General features: G+C 35.0%; 1 long non-coding RNA gene across 2 annotated transcripts in view; it reads right to left on the bottom strand.

Moving 5' to 3' along the window:
* LOC150089782 (uncharacterized) overlaps positions 1-16,581 on the bottom strand; it is an 87,169-nt gene that overhangs the window by 43,098 nt on the left and 27,490 nt on the right. Inside the window, exons 4-6 of one of the 2 annotated variants that reach the window (XR_016546682.1) lie at positions 12,044-12,142; positions 6,008-6,086; positions 5,513-5,773 (exon numbers count right to left, since the gene is read on the bottom strand). This is a non-coding gene — a long non-coding RNA (uncharacterized LOC150089782). Of the gene's footprint in view, positions 1-5,512; positions 5,774-6,007; positions 6,087-12,043; positions 12,143-16,581 lie in introns of those variants that run through there. The other variant, XR_016546683.1, reaches the window with a different exon arrangement.

Raw genomic sequence — 16,581 nt, 5'->3', positions numbered from 1 at the left:
TCAAAAAAGGAAGAAAGAACCTGTACACCCTCACCAAAAGAAGGAAAGAAAAACCTGAACACCCTCACCCACCTGATGTACATGGACGACATCAAGCTCTACGCTGGCACCGAGAGAACCTCCAGCAACTACTACAGATCACCGAAGAATTCAGCAAAGGTATTAGGATGGAATTTGGTCTAGACAAATGCAAGACCCATGGATTGCACCAGGGAAAATTAGTCAACCGAAACTACTAGCTGCAGACTAGTAAAAAGATTGAAGCTGTGACAGAGGGAGAGGCCTACAAATAAATGTATTTATATTTTCTCTTTACCTTGTTTTGTGTGATCTTCATACTATGAAAATCGGGTCTGTGTACCTTTATTAATAAGTTTTGTTTCTGAATTTCAAAATCAGATTCTCCATCCGTTTGGAAGTATTTTAGAAAGCAAAAATAATTTCGATAATTTATTATCTATGACATCATACTAAAATGTATGCGTATCATATTCAAAGGGTAACATTTGTTTCTATACCAGAAAGATCGACATTACCTGTAACTTCTCTTAGCTCTATTTCTGATGTAATTATCTTAATATTTTTTTTTTCAAATTCACATTATTAATTGATCCATTAAAATTGGCTTTAGATACTGAATTGGTCAGAATTGAAATTAATATAGAATTATGTATTAATAATGCTACAAGTTTTTCATTTAAGTTTTAAACTAATTGAATTATTAATCGCCAAGAATCATTTAATTTTAATCGATAGTTCATCATACGATCACATTTTCCTGTTAATAAAGACAGTTTCTTATACATCTCAGCATCTTCATCATCTACATTGAGTTGATCTGTAATCATACCATTAAAAGTAAATAGATTCTGAGAAAGAGAACAGTGTGGAACTGAGACCATAATCTTGTGCGTTGAGTACTACCTATAAAATTATGCTCTATATGATCCTCAGAAAATCGAATATCAGTAGATGTAGTGGAGTCTCATGAAGTATTCATTATGCTTGAAGGCCCAGGAAGTACTTTAGATGTTGATTGTTTATTCACTGCATCAGCTTTATGTAAACTACATTTGTACGAAGCTTAACTGGCATGTGAAGATTTGCGATATGACTTGATTCCACTGCATCTAAGACAAATTGATTGATTACACATCTGCAAATTAAATGGTCGCTATTTTATTTTATACTAATCTTACAAAGTCCACAGCTGATTAGTTTTTCCATGATGTGAAATTTCACTAAGGTGATTATTTCTTTTTCCAGATAAAAGGAATTAAAACTCAGTTGTTTAATTCCTTATAAAACTCAATATTCCATATATACTAATGCGATCATTAGTAACTTTTTATCTATTGAATTTAAATATTGAGTAAATTAAAAAAAATGAATCATAACTCGCCTGTGGTGGACGACCTGATAAAGCTGATTTATTTTAATTAAAGACCAATCAACACTTTGTTTAAAAAAAAACAAACAATTAAAAGATAAAGCAAACAAATATCCAAAATTGGCGGCTATAGACAATTTCACCTCCTTACTTCCAAGCCGGAGAATGATCATGAGAATCAGAGCGCCTACTCAGGTTTTTCTTGATGTCAGTAGATTCACTGTCTATACAATTATTATAGTAGAGGATAATCACCAATTTATCCCTGCTAGCAAAATTCCTGTATGTATATTGACAAGACACCATGAGCTAGACAGCTCCTGCAAGCTGTCTGCACTGTAGAAAGGTGTAAACACTACACAAATATTCTCTTGGTTTCTGTCACAAAAATCAAACCACTGTTCCCAGATGAATATAAATAATAAATAAATAAATATGGTATTAGATACTCAACTAGCTCTACAGATGTTCATTAAATAATCATGCAGTTTAGTTGAATGATACCTGAGGGAGATATTACAACGCCATCTTGCGATTTAATTAATACCTGTACATTATTCATTCAATAATCAGTAGCAGTAGGGAAATATTCTACGATATTTCCTTACTGGCTACTAATTTTTCTGAGTGCATAATCGATTTTACAAATGGACACATACAATAATTTTTTACAACAAATACACCTTAATTTTTTCAATCGTTCGAGAAATTAATTTTATTACTTATAACATTATAGGTTAAAACGAACTTTGAAAAATAATCAGTAATGAGCAGTACTTTTTTATGTAAAAAAATTCGTGCCGGTACTCATTCTTTGCTATCAGAAAAAATTGAAAATTAAAAGGATATGAAAAGTACAGTACTCTAAAAAAGCATTTTCTGATATTGTTGCTTTAGTAAGTAACGTTTTTGAAATAATAACAACAAATTAAGTATATTAACACAGTTTATTATTCAAGTATATAAAAAAAATAAGAAAATGTGAGTAAAATAAGTATAAAATAATAAAAGTAAAAATCTAATTTCATAATAAAGTTTTTGTAGAATATTCCAAATTTTATTAAGTATATCATCCGACATCCTATTCCAGGAGTCGGCAAACATTTTTGAGTGAAGAGGCATTTTTGATATAATTAATAGTCCATTTGTGTAGAATTGCAAGGGCAGCCTTTTGCCTCTCCAAATCCTCAATTTCAGTTTTAAGGCATTTTAGTCTTGTACTCCACATGTCCTTGATATTTAAGTTTTCTAACTCCCTTTCAAATTGTGCTTCATGTGAGCTGTAAAGTTAAAGAACCGCAGGTTGCCGATACCTATCCTATGCCCACTTCTTTTCTTCCTCTTTTTGTTCGGTTGCTGAATGACGTTTCCGAAGCAACCACGAATCGACATATTTTGCTGGATCGAAGCGGGTCAGCGGCGGGCCTTCAATTTTAAGAAACTGTTTTTTCCATCAACGAAGCGCTGGTTGCGCTGGCGATGAGATTCATTTGGGAAAATCCTCGTTCACATCCACTCGATGAAAATGTCAGTGTCATTCGGATATTCAGGTACTGGGACCCAGTAAACAGTGATATGGAAATTTTACGGAAAAATGTAGATTAACGCTCTTCTGCGAAACAACAGGTGAGTATTTGTCGGGATAAAAGAAAATCACTTTTCTAATTCTCGAAAGGGGTTACTTTTGATTCTCAGAGGTGTCCAACCTACGGCCCGCGAGCAAAGTGAAATAAAACAGTATTTTAAATTTTTCTAATTATCAAAAAAATTTTATCATTATATGTTTTGTTCAGTAAGTGTAATTGTGCATTGTACTTAATAAAAGTTTCGGATATTTTCAATTTTACTTTTACATGCAACAAGATACGGAAAATATAACTCACTAAAGAAAAATAACTGAATTTTTTTGAATATAGCCACTGTACGGAAAAAGGTTGGACACCACTGCAGTAGAAGGTGAACCAGAGCTCATCGCGAATACCCCTTTATCTGTTCACTCTTGACTAGCGTGACTCCTCCGTATGTGGTCGGAGCAGCAGGACTAATTGCCTAAATTGCCTGAAGGCCAGAAATGCGAACAGTGGGTACCTAGTTAATTCTCTCCCAATCAGTTCGCTATATGATATTAACTATATAGTATCGGTGTAAATACACCATAATTAACCCATAAACGTACGTATGTAGCGTAGAGGGCATCGTTTTAATTTTATCTCATATTGTGGCTGCCTTCACAACGAGATAGCTGCTATTGCATTACTTCAAATAAATAACGCTTCTCTAGTAGAGAAGACTACTGTTATTTATTTTCAGCGGTACCACCACCCAGACTGTCGTTTCGAGGCTATGCGTAAATTTAATGTAAAAAAAAAAAAACCCATTGGACCAGATCTATTAAACCAAACAAATGAGTTATAAGATTTAAACCTACATCATGGAACTGTTTTGTTGAGAGCCTAAGAGATCTAGATTTTTATCAAGAAAACTGAATTTTGTAATAAACGAAAAAAAAAAAAAACGCGGTGCTTTTTTTTTTTTTTTTTTCAAATAACTAAAACCAGTACTTTAGATGAACCTCATCTCCAAACAAACTGCACAGAAGAGGCGGCTCTCCCCACTTTTTCAGAAATTTATCAGACCCTAAAGGCCATTTTTCCAACTGTAAAAACCTTTGCATGGAAGCAGACATTGTTTGTTTCAAGTCCCAAAGAGATCCCCTAAAGGTCCCAAACCTTCTCCGTTTTCGAAGCTTCCACACATGATATTTTGCCTCTGTAATTAAAAATATCGTGAACTTTTTTTCTTGCCCAAGGGATGATCGAATTGCAAGTAAATTACCTCCTCCAGTGTGAACTGTCTTATCCTCAAAAATCTACAAATTCTCTTCCAAACTTCCTGAGCGAATCGACAGTAATAAAATAAATGGTACACTGTTTCAATTTCGGTACAAAATTCGCATAATCTGTTGCCTGTCTGACTAAATCTATACGTAATATTTTAGATTTAAAAAAAAAAAAAACTGCGCATTATGGTTTCCTAAATTTGGCTTTTCGGGATTTTCTTAGTTAAACAGTGTCCAATAGAGTCGTTTTAAACCACCCTTAAAAGGATCTATATCTTTCTACCTTAACTGCGTGCACGTATCCCGAATTTTTTTGTAATATATAGGAATTGTCTCTGCTTTTTAGCCCTAGATAATTGCCGCCTTTAATTAAGGCTGTATTAAATCCCATAAAATATTTTATCAGTACCGTTACTAAATGGTTAGATTGCACCATATTAGCCACATCCAGCAGTCTCTTTCAGCTACACCTCAAATTAATTTTTGGAATACTTATTCCCCCATCTTCCCACGGTAAAAATAAAAATTTCTGCGCTATCTCTTGCGGTTTTCCTCCCCAAAGAAACTGAAATGTTCGAATTTAAAATCGCCTCATTGTCCTAGCTGTGATTCCTGTTATAAACACCGAGTATAAGATTATAGGAAGAATCTAGTGGGCTTCATCATCAGTGGGTGGCCAGGTACCCAGCTAATACAACAAGCCGTCACAGTTGCGAAGTTATATCCACAATATGAGAGATGTCAAAAGAGTTTGGTGGTAATGTATTTTGAAAATGAAATGCACAGGGCATAATCCTTATTGGTTTTGATAATTAACTATATAGTATCGCCATATGATATGAAAATTTTCTTCTCTCAACGTGTTTATGTAATTTCAAAAGAGAATTCCAAGGGGAATACTGTTTTTATGTATCTTCCAAGGGGAGTTCAAAATAATTCGCTATAAAAGGACTTCGTTAAACAGAGGCTCGACTGAGTAATTTAGAATTATAAAAATGTTATACAGTTTTATATAGAAAATATCTTAAAAAAAGACAGTAAAAAATGCAAGTTTAATTAAATTATTTTAAGCTTATTTGAATAGTAGGTGAACATGTGAAAAAAACATTTATGAAATATTACAACTTTCGAAGTGCACTGCATTCAAATGGCACACGTCACTGTTAATAAAGGTGCCGGTATGCCGTACCGTTGCGTACCATCCCAAAAAAAGCACTGGTAATGACATATTTCAAAGGGTATAAAACTGTGCAGCTCTTTTACATAAAATAAACAAATAAAACTTTTAAACTGTTTATCACTTTTTATTTTCACTAATTTTCTGAAAAAAATCAAAATATCTGCATTAGATTGACTACTGCGCTAATAGTAAATTATAAAAATGAAATATTTTAATGTTAAATTTACTTGCTTAAAATATATTAGAAATGTGAAAAAATGTAATATAATCCAAAACAATTTCGTCGTCCATAGTACCATTCTTATAACAAAAGCTCCAGCTAAGTCTATTCTTCTCTATTCCGATATTTCTTCTTTTTTCATATCTGATAAAAAAAAAAAAAAAATTACATTACGTAATAATGAAAATTAAATCATGGGTAAATAAATATTTGTGTGTTCATCAGTATTAATCTTTTATTATATACCTTCTTCAGTTATTTTTTTTCTATTTAAAAGGTCCAAATTACTAAATCGTTACATGGTGAATTATACAAGAACTGAAATATATATATATATATATTTTTTTTTTTTTCAGGGGTTTTTAATCGTATTCTTACCTTTAAGAGAAAAAATCATAATCGAGTATTATGACTTAGAGAAATAACACTCTTTTGGCTCCACGTTGAGACCACATGCCTAGAATAATAAAAATTAATTGTATAAAAAATTGCAAGAAATAAAATCAGTGTTAAAGGAACAACTATGAATAATAAAAAAAATAGGGTCACCTGAACGTTTTTTTCATATACGCAGTTTCTACAAATTGCGTGTGTTTTCTGGTCGATTTGCCTGTTTTTCTGGACGAAAAACCTCAGCTTCTGGGGGTGTAAAACCTTGCTATCTACGCCTGAGACTGACTACCTCAGCCAAGGAGATACAAAAACGCCCATTAAAGTTCCACGCAACATCAATGGGATTCGAACCTGGGTCTTTTCTACCAGATATGGGGAGAAAGGTGACAATAGCACTTTGTTACCTGCGCAGACTTCAAGTGACATTCAAATAACTTAAATTTAAAATTTTATACAAAAGGTGGACTTTGCTTTTCGCAGTCTTCGCGCACAGTGGCTATAATCTGCCAAGTGGAAGAGAACCCGTTTCCAATCCCGTCAATGATGGGAGGACCGTTCTAATGTATTTTTGAAAACTGTAGTTGAGTTAAGTGATCTCAGGATAGGTCGCTTCCCCCACACCGAAACTAGGATTTTTCTTCAGGCAATAAAGAAAGTATACAAAATATAGGACACATGAGGTAATTCCCGGGAGGGCTTAATATGATAGTTTTTTTTGTAGTTGTTGTAGGATTTTTAGTGCATCAGCAACTAAGTCCATATTGCTCCGTACATACTGTCTGTAAATTGCGTGTGTTCTCAGGGTGACATTCTGTTTGCTTCATGAAAAACCCGAGTGTCTCGGAGAAAAAACCATGCTACCCTCGACTGAGGCCGACTAACTCAGTCATTGTGAAAAAAGACACAAAATTCCTCCAGTTATTAACGAGGCTCAAACTCAGGTATTTTCCACCAGGTGTAGAGAAATAGGGGCACTGACTAAAAGGTTTCAGCTGTTGATTATCTTTATAATCCAAAGGTTCTTAACATTTTTTCTGAACAACTCCCGAAAGGATAGAGCTAATTTTGATATCAACACGAATTTTCCTTCTTTAGTGATGAAATTTGAGATTGATCAGAATTTTCTATGACTAATGATTCTTTCTCTCAAATATTAGTTGGATGGAAAGTTGGGAAAGTTTGGCCTTGAAATTGGGAATAGGTAATGAACGCTTGAAAGAGCGAAATAGGTGTTTAGAGGGGTCACTAAATAATAATTGCAATAATAATGGTTTTCCAGTTTACTGTTCAAGCTATACAGTGAGGTTGTTAAAAATGGTGTTAAGGAAAATTGTAAGGAGGGATATAATGTTAGTTTTAAAGGTGTACTTTTGATGACGCCTGAACATGATAATAAACTTAAATCTAGAATGGATGCAGAAAAGAAGGTCTCTAATTAATGGAAAATTCGTTTAAAAGGGTAGGAATTAGGAGAATGCGAAGACTACGTGACAAGGGCATTGCGATTCAGACTTGAGTCTAACAAGGAACATGAAGATATTTGGAACAATGACCTCATACAGAAATTGAGATTGAATATCACTAAGCCTAAGAAACCTGTTTTAAAAATAATATTGTATGATGTAATCAAGGATATAAATAAAGATCTACTTAATGAGTTATATGAAAGAAACCTAATACATACGGTTCTATGCAGAAATGTGTCAGTGATGAGATGAAAATACGTTTTTATAATGAAAACAAAAAGAAAAGCGGAATTAACTGCATCTTGGAAATATCCTATAGGGTTGAAATGTTCCTTGATAAACAAACACGGATCTTCATTGGATTGATGTCGTACAGGTTTTAGGAATTTCATTTAGTTACTATTTGTTATCATTGTCAGGGGTACGGACACACTTCAAAGACGTGTAGAAGTGATACGCCGGTTTGCAGTCATCGTAAACAGGCCGCCGCAGCCTAGTACTCAGGCACGCGGGGCATAGGTACACGTGCCTCGAGTTACCCGCGTTCAATCCCGTAACTGCTGAATACGGTGCTGTTTCTTGTATTCTGTCTTTCTTGTGAACTCGTTTGGTCATCCCGGAGTATAATACAGAAATTTTAATGTGACGAGTCATAATTTTAAATTTCCTAAAACTAAAAAATTAATGAAAACCTCAGTTTTGTTCCAATTGTAGTGCGAAAAATAGGTGTGCTGCTCATTCGGTTAGAGATAAGAGGTGTCCTGAATACATATGTATTTGCACTGAAAGTTACTAGAGAAAGAACGCTTTACGGTAAGGAGCAATAGCACTCTTACCCATAGAAATAATTAGTACGACGAACTCAAGGTTTTAGAAATTAATGCGCAGAATACAAGGTCTGTCGCAGATGAATTAGATTAGTTTGTGAACGTGAAAAGAGTGATATTGTTTGTGTTCAGGAACCTTATGTTTATAGAGGTCAGCTAACTGGATATCCCAACTCTATTAGAATTGAGTTAAAGAACTGTGAAAAATAAAGGCTGCTATACTATTTTTCAGCTCTGATCTGGTTGTGACCAATATTGATTCCTTATGTACATCGCATGCAGTCTGTATTGAAGCTAGTTGGGGAACAAAGTTTCGTTATATCTATGTACTGTCAGCCTGATACGGACCTTCGTTGCTCTCTTGGCTATTTGGACGAGGCATTATTCAGATTGAAATGCAGAAAGGTGATTATCTGTCTGGATTCAATGCTAAAAATCTTTTATGGCATTCTAGATTTACAGATGCCAGAGGCAGATTATTGGAAGAATTTTATCTTATCTAAACTTGAGATCATTAATAATCTCGGACTAAATTAACAGTCCGACATTTTGGACTATTAATTTTGAGTCTAACATAAATACAACGTTAGCCAATAGTACAGCCTTCAATTTCATATCTAATTGGCAAGTTAAGGTAGATTTAATTAAAAGCGATTACTTTCAACATAGGCTATGCTAGAAGTAGATTTATTGAGCCTTATTCTTTACAATTTCAAAGATTTCAGATTAAGCACGCTGACTGGGGTAAGTTCACCGTCCTCCTCACACCGGGTGAAAAGGTCCGGGTTCGAATCCCGTCAATGACGCGAGGAATTTTGGTGGGCTTTTTTCACTTCGTGGCTGAGTTATTCGGTCTCAGGCATAGATAGCAAGGTTTTTCCCCCCAGAAACTGGGGTGTTTTTCGTCCAGAAACACAGGGAAATCGACCAGAGAACACAGGGAAATCGACCAGAGAACACACGCAATTTATAGACATGAATAGGGGTAACCCTAACATAATAATGTGATTTGATTTGACTGGGATAAGTTTGACAGATTTGTTAGGGCAATTTTTGGTGAAATGTCATTAGTTCAGTTGTATAGGATTAATGCATTTCATTTTGTTCAACTGGTACAACAGAAGTCATTTGATGCCTCGAGGAAGTATTTCAGCAGTATCAATGCTTTTCTTAATCACTTAGTCAATGGATCATGTGGATGAGGCGGACCATTCTAATAGTACTGCTCGGTTAGACTGTTGTTGTGTTAGTCATATTAAAGAGGAACCATTTTCAATGGAAGATCCTAATTCACCTGTTACCAAAATTCGTAATATCAGGTGTCCTGGTATTGACCTAATTGAAGGGAAGCTTTAAGCATTTCATCAAGCTGTTTCCTGAGCAACTTCTGCTTCTTCTTCTTGTTTTCAACAAATGCTTGCTTGAAGGAATTTTTCCCTCGCCTTGGAAGAATGCTCTTCTTACGGTCATTTTGACGTCACCTGAAAAACCTAAAACTTAGCCTAAATGTGGCTTTCCTTCTGGTCGTGGTACAGAGAATGCTTTAAAATCTTCGGGTAAAATCATTAGAGATTCAAATGCAAAATATGTTCTTGGCATTTTTGTTGATTTTGAAAGGACCTTTGATAACATCTCTTCGGACAGTGTGGTATTGATTCTTGGCCTCGCAAAATTTTACCCATCAGCTTTATAGCGTCTTAGTGTATTATTTCAAGGAAAGATTACTTAAGTTACACAAGGAATATAGTCATGTTTATTTAATTGCATAAACGGATGATCAGCCAAGGCCTGACGTAGCCCAGTGGTCAGGAGCGAGAGTGCATCGCACGCGTTTCTTGAGTGGACCGGGGTTCAAGCCCGTGACTACTAAATACGATAAATATTTGTATTGACGATTTATTGTAAACTCTACTGACTTGGTTGTCGTGCCGGAGTATAAACAGAAAATTTATTTATTTTAAGTTGAAGGCACTCCATGGCTACAAATTGAATAACGATCTAATGAAATAATAAAAGATCTGAACGTTTAGTGTGAATTCCATAAATTAATAATATTCAGATAAAAAACAAAAATATTATTGCTAAAGGGGAACGTATCTGTTCATAGTGTGCTGATTGGTCTTGAAAGTTTAACGTCCGTTAAGAATATTAAATATTTTAGAGTCTTCATGGAGAAACGTCATAGATTTGACACCCATATCAGTTTTATATTTGAAAAGTTTGCAAAATTTGTTATCATGATAGCAAGAATTACTAGAAAGGATTGCGGTATTAGAGGTAGGACACTATCTCTTTTTTATGACTGTGTTTCTTCTCTCTCTCTCTCTCTCTCTATATATATATATATATATATATATATATATATATATATACTCTAAAAAATAAAAACACTGACTGGAAAATTAATTAGAATTACAAGATGTGCATGGGGCATTAAGCCCCATTAAAATAACAGTAAAATAACATTAAAATGCATTATGGAAACATATTTTTAACTAGAGTGTGCTATTCAGTAGGTGTATGGGGCGCTACTATTAGTAAATGCCTGGTAAAAAGTATTTTATGCAAGCTCAACTGTCGTTTTTATTAGCGACATTAAGAGCATGTCGTACAATTTCGACATCAGTTCTCCAGGTACTAACAGTTAAATTGCCCATTCAGTTTGAAATAATATGTAATTACTTACAGTATTTTAGGCGGAAGGATCTACATTCTGTTATTGACCACTACATACTTAATCTAGATTCATGAATTAAGGAAGATGTGCAGAGAATTCGAAATCAATTCCTTGAAGATTGGCAGGATGAATGATCTAATGATACTAAAGGTAGAATAACTAACTAATAAATCCAGGCATAGGATGATAGAATTAAGTAAACGAAATCTGCTTTAGTGTAATCGAAGCTTAAATTTAAGTTTCTTGATTTCAGGTCAAGGAAGTTTGCATTTTCAATTATATACTTTTGGCTTTGCTGCTCCTCCACTCTAACTGCAGATGCCTGAAACAATGCAGCATTTAATCTTTGAATATAACTGTTACTTAGATTACAGAACTGACTTACAAATATCGACTAATATTTACGAGGAGAAGGACCTACCTAGATTTCTTGACAGTAAATAAATTTACTTTGCTTTGGCAGAATTTGCAGATAAGATCTTTAGGTGTAGGAAAAGTCTGATCGGAACTGATCCCTAGCAAAACCACTTGTGTTCCTTGAGAACAATAAAATGTTCTCTATTATGTTACACTGAGCACAAAACTTGTGCTTGGTATTTTGATTCCTCAAAAGGCTTGGGAAAAATTAGGAATAATGTAAACATTTATAGACTGTTTTAATTAGAAATTAATCGGAAAAATTTTCATTGCTGACGTTTATAGCAATTTGTAGCATGACTTAACTACAGTACAGATTGGATCAAGTCAACTAAAGATTGGTGACAGTAAAATGTGTTAAAAAAGTATATATGTTTTTAAATAATGAACTTTTGAAGATTATAAAATGAGTACCTCTTCGTCCAGTTGGCCTTTGTGTTCTTTGTTTTCTAGTGTTCTGTGTGGCTCCGGGTATAATTGTCGAACTGACTTCCCACATGGGATGACAGGTTTTGGAAATTTAATTTTTCCTTGCAGCTACGTAATGCTGAAATCTCAGATTGGTTGTAAAATTTTGAGTGTAGTATATTATCTGATTTTCAATCGATAGCATTAATATTTACAAAAAACTTACCTTGCCATGTTTGTTCAAAATTCGAACAAGCTCTTCATCACGATATGGATGACCTCTCGATAAATTCTTAAAGTAACACTCCATGACCTCTTTCTGCTCCTACAAGTCGTAAATAATCGGTACAATTCATTTATTATTTTGCCGAATTTTTTATCACTAATTTAGGCTTCATAATGTAATGCTGAGAACTACTGGTGTTTGCTTAATATAAATATAGCACAATTATCTATATTAAATAATTAACATTACATTACTATTTGCATACACTGGTAAGAGTAAAGTAAAAAAAAAAAAAAAAAAAAACAGTTTACAGTAAATGTTGTGTTTTTTTCCCTGCAAATCAGCATATTACCTACTAGGAATGCTTGCCACAATTTTAAGGACAAAAATAGCGGCAAAAAAATTTCTCCGATCAGAACATCTAACAACTTAGTTGAAGATGTATCCCATTCAGCCGCCTCACATTTCAATGATGTGAACAGCAAAGTGCTAATTCGAACAAAAAAAAAAAACAATAATGCGAGTTTCCAGTGTGTTAGAAAAGGCTAAAAGGAACCACTTGCCTGAATATGTTTAGATATTGGCTAACCACTGAAATATCTGCAGCTGGTCAATCTCCAGCACATAGCTGATGTTTAGTGTGTAATTTTTCGCAGTCTTTCGATAAGTATAGCAGAATCAAAGACTGGTACCAGAAAACCTGTGCAGGTAGACTTAGAAAAACAGAACTGAGCGAAAACGGACCTTAGACTGTCGGAAAAAAAAAACATGGGTTAAGATCTCCATTCGAAGTGGAAGGATCTCGAGTCGGCTATTGGAAATTCTGTTATTTATGTTTCAAACAAAACCATAAGGTTCTTGCCTTATGGTTTTCTCTATGCTAAACGAAAGATGATATGCGTTTCTTTCTACTCACTTTGGAGGAGTGACAAGATGATGTCGTATAAACTGTGTGTTACAAATCAAGTACAAATGACAGTGTGTGTCGTTTAATGATGCGTTCGGATTTCCTGTTTAAATTAATTGAAGAAATGCACTAATTTGGAGAATTATGGCGCATGATATTTCCTGTATACCATGAGTGCAAGATATTGTGTGCGGTATTCTGGTTTAGAAAACATCTTTTGGATCGATGTTTCAACAAGAATGGGTTTTCAAGGCGAAAGTAATGCCTACAGCCCAAAGCCGGCCTTTAAGTGGGAGCAACATCGGATACTTTCATCTCAGAATATAATGATCAACGTTTGCTTCTATCGTTCTCCCAACTCCACTAATCACTTAATTCTTTGACTTCCTCTCTCTCTGAAACTTGACTTTCTCCACTCCAGCTTTCCTAACAGTGATATAATTTTTTTCTTCGTGATTATAATATTCACAACTCCAGCTGACTTCCATTTTCTAGTCAGACAAAACCATTTGGTTGTACAGATTGTTTTCATTTACCTAAAACAATACCAGACATCCTAGACACACAGCCAACACATTGATTTCTTTTTTTCACAAACCCTTCATAGTACATGGTCGAGGAAAGTGTTCCTCTTGGCACCTCATATAACTTGGTAATTGCATCCTCTTCAGTGGAGCGTTTCTTTCTTATTCGTTCTCAACCTCGGGTTGTTCGGCCTGAGAAGAATGCAAAATGGTTGATCGAAAATTGTTTTCCTTGGTCGGATTACTGTTTCACAAATCTTCTAATATCTTTCTCAAATTCTAATCTTTTAATGTTTTCTCTGAATGTGTAAGTGAAATTATTGTTGTGGGAATAATTTCACTTACACATTCAGAATGTGTAATAATTCTTGTGGTTCAAGATAAGAATATTACATATTTGAATTGGCTTGTATCTAAATCTCTAAGTTTATTTTATGCCTACACCGAAGCTCATAACAAATATAAAGCAGTTATTACGGCTCTAGAGTACATTTCGAACATGTTAACAGTATAAAACTTGTCCAAACGGCAGTCGATTATTCTGGGCTCTTTCCAAAGCTATTGCCGAAACATTTTTCCTATCCCTATTCTCACCTCTGTCGACATCACATGGTTTTCTTTCTACTTCAGATGACCAGTTAGCATTCCACTTTTCTTAGAACTCGTGTATTGTAATCTTATTCTACCGCCGAAAAATCTCAATTACACTCCATACATGGCATATAGGATTAATCGAGGGTCAGCCATTATTTTAAAATCCAACATTCAAGTTATTAATACCTACACCTCCTGTTCCTACAACTTTGAAGGAATTTTTCTTCTGATCCAAGTTAAAGATTCACTACTTCAAATATACAGGGTGTTTCAGTTAAACGTTTCAGAACTTCTAAGAGGGGTAGGGTACATCCTGACAACTCGAAATCATATAGCAATGTGGGGTCGGAAATGCTTTCCTGAAGCGGTGTTGTACACAGAAGCACCATAAAGAAAAGAGACCGTAAATGAGAAACCGTTTTAATAATACATGAAAAGAAGCAAAAGGTACATGGATTAAAGTAAGTGTTCGAAGTTTCTTCAACCTCGTATTGCTTTCGCACAGTGGTACCTTGGAAAATGTGCTACAAATCTCCTTTTTCCTGCTGAAGTGTTGTTTTACGATGAGGCATCCTTCACAAGGGAAGGAATTTTCAACACGCATAACGAGCATATCTGGGCGGTCGAGAACCCGCATGCGATACGACGCCGTGCAGCACAGAATCGATTTTCGGTCAATGCATGGGCCGGTATTATGGGAGATCACCTCATCGGACCTTACCTGTTACCGTGTCGTCTAACCGGACCTATCTACTTGATATTTCTGCAGCAAGTATTGCCACAACTTTTGAGAGATGAACAGATTTCTGCATCGACGCAACAGACAATGTGGTTCCAACACGATGGAGCCCCTGCCCATTATAGCGGAGATGTTCGTAACTACCTGGATGTCACATTTAGTCAACAGTGGATCGGACGTGGTAGTCCCGTGCGTTGGCCTGCTCGGTCACCCGACCTATCATGTCTTGATTTTTATTTCTGGGATCAGGTCATATGAAATCGCTAGTTTATGACACCCCTGTTGACAATGCTGAGGAGCTGGTTGCAAGAATCGCAGTAGCTGCCGAAGAAATTCGAAATTCGCCTGGTGTATTCCAGAATGTTCGGATGTCCATGCGTCGGAGATGTGAGGCGTGCATTGTAGTCCGTGGAAGAAACTTCGAACACTTACTTTAATCCATGTACCTTTTGCTTCTTTTCATGTATTATTAAAACGATTTCTCACTTACGGTCTCTTTTCTTTTTATGGTGCTTCTGTGTACAACACCGCTTCAGGAAAGCATTTCCGACCCCACATTGCTATATGATTTCGAGTTGTCAGGATGTACCCTACCCCTCTTAGAAGTTCTGAAACGTTTAACTGAAACACCCTGTATAATATTTATATTCCGCCTGGACCTTCTGATGGTATTATTAACGAGTACTAACCTGGATAATCACTGTTCATAAGTCTCAATCTAACATAATTAAAATGGGCGACTTTAATCCCCCCCTGCCCAAATATAATTTATAAATAACGTTGCTGTCCGACTCCTTATTAGTTCTAGGATCTAAAAATATCAACGTGCCTGCTACAAGGGGTACTCAAGCTCTTGATCTTGTTTACTCTAATCTTCAACTTCAAGAAAAACGTAGCAGCAACATTACATTTAGATCTGACCACAGAAGTATAGAACTGCAAACAGCAATTTGCTGTGGGAATCCTCGCCCCACCTCAAGAAATCACTAAAAGAATATCATCAATTAAATTCCTTCAGAAAGAAACGTTTTTGCAGCTCTTAAAATACTATCCATGGGATTCTCTTAAAAATATACCTATTAAAAACGCCACGTTTCTACTAATAAAATGGATAAATCAATTAAAATCAGAGTCGGCATCCAAACTTGTAAGTCTTTCTTTTCAATGCAAACCGTGGTTCAAATCTCATCTAAAATCATACTGTAAAAGGAAACAAAAATGCCACAAGCAGTGGAAGAAGTACGGCACTTTATCAACATACATAAAGTATAAAAAGAGCAGATCATTGTTTCAGCTCAAAAAAATTGAGGCGTACAAAAATTATTTAACGTTCAGGCTCAAGCATAATAAAAGAGCACTTTCTTCAAAAACAAGAGCTAACTTGCAGCATGAGCAGACTTTGGAATGGATAAAATTCAATATGGAAACATGCAATTTTGACATCTGCAATGAAGATAAGCAAAACAGATTTAAAGAATTCAATTCTTATAAACACGCAAATAGTGTGCAACATGAAATGCTTCCTAGTCAAGTCCTGCTAATCAACCAACTTGTAAACAAGAAAACAGTTCAGAAAATTATTAACCAATTATGAATTGATAGTAGAGAAACCCCTCATGGCATCCCTAGTTTTATTTTTAAAATGTCCAGTACATTAATCATTGATTCTTTAGTTCATATTATTTCCAGATTCATCTCCCAGCCATTCCTTCCAAGACTATGGAAAACGTTTGGAATTACCCTCATTCCAAAACAGGCTAGTAGTAATAACCAT

This window comes from Mastigoproctus giganteus, chromosome 2, assembly GCF_048544385.1.
Source record: "Mastigoproctus giganteus isolate SK-2022 chromosome 2, ASM4854438v1, whole genome shotgun sequence".
Taxonomy (NCBI): Eukaryota; Metazoa; Arthropoda; class Arachnida; order Uropygi; family Thelyphonidae; genus Mastigoproctus; species Mastigoproctus giganteus.
Note: the sequence above shows the minus strand (reverse complement) of the source record. Positions and strands in the feature narration are given on the sequence as shown.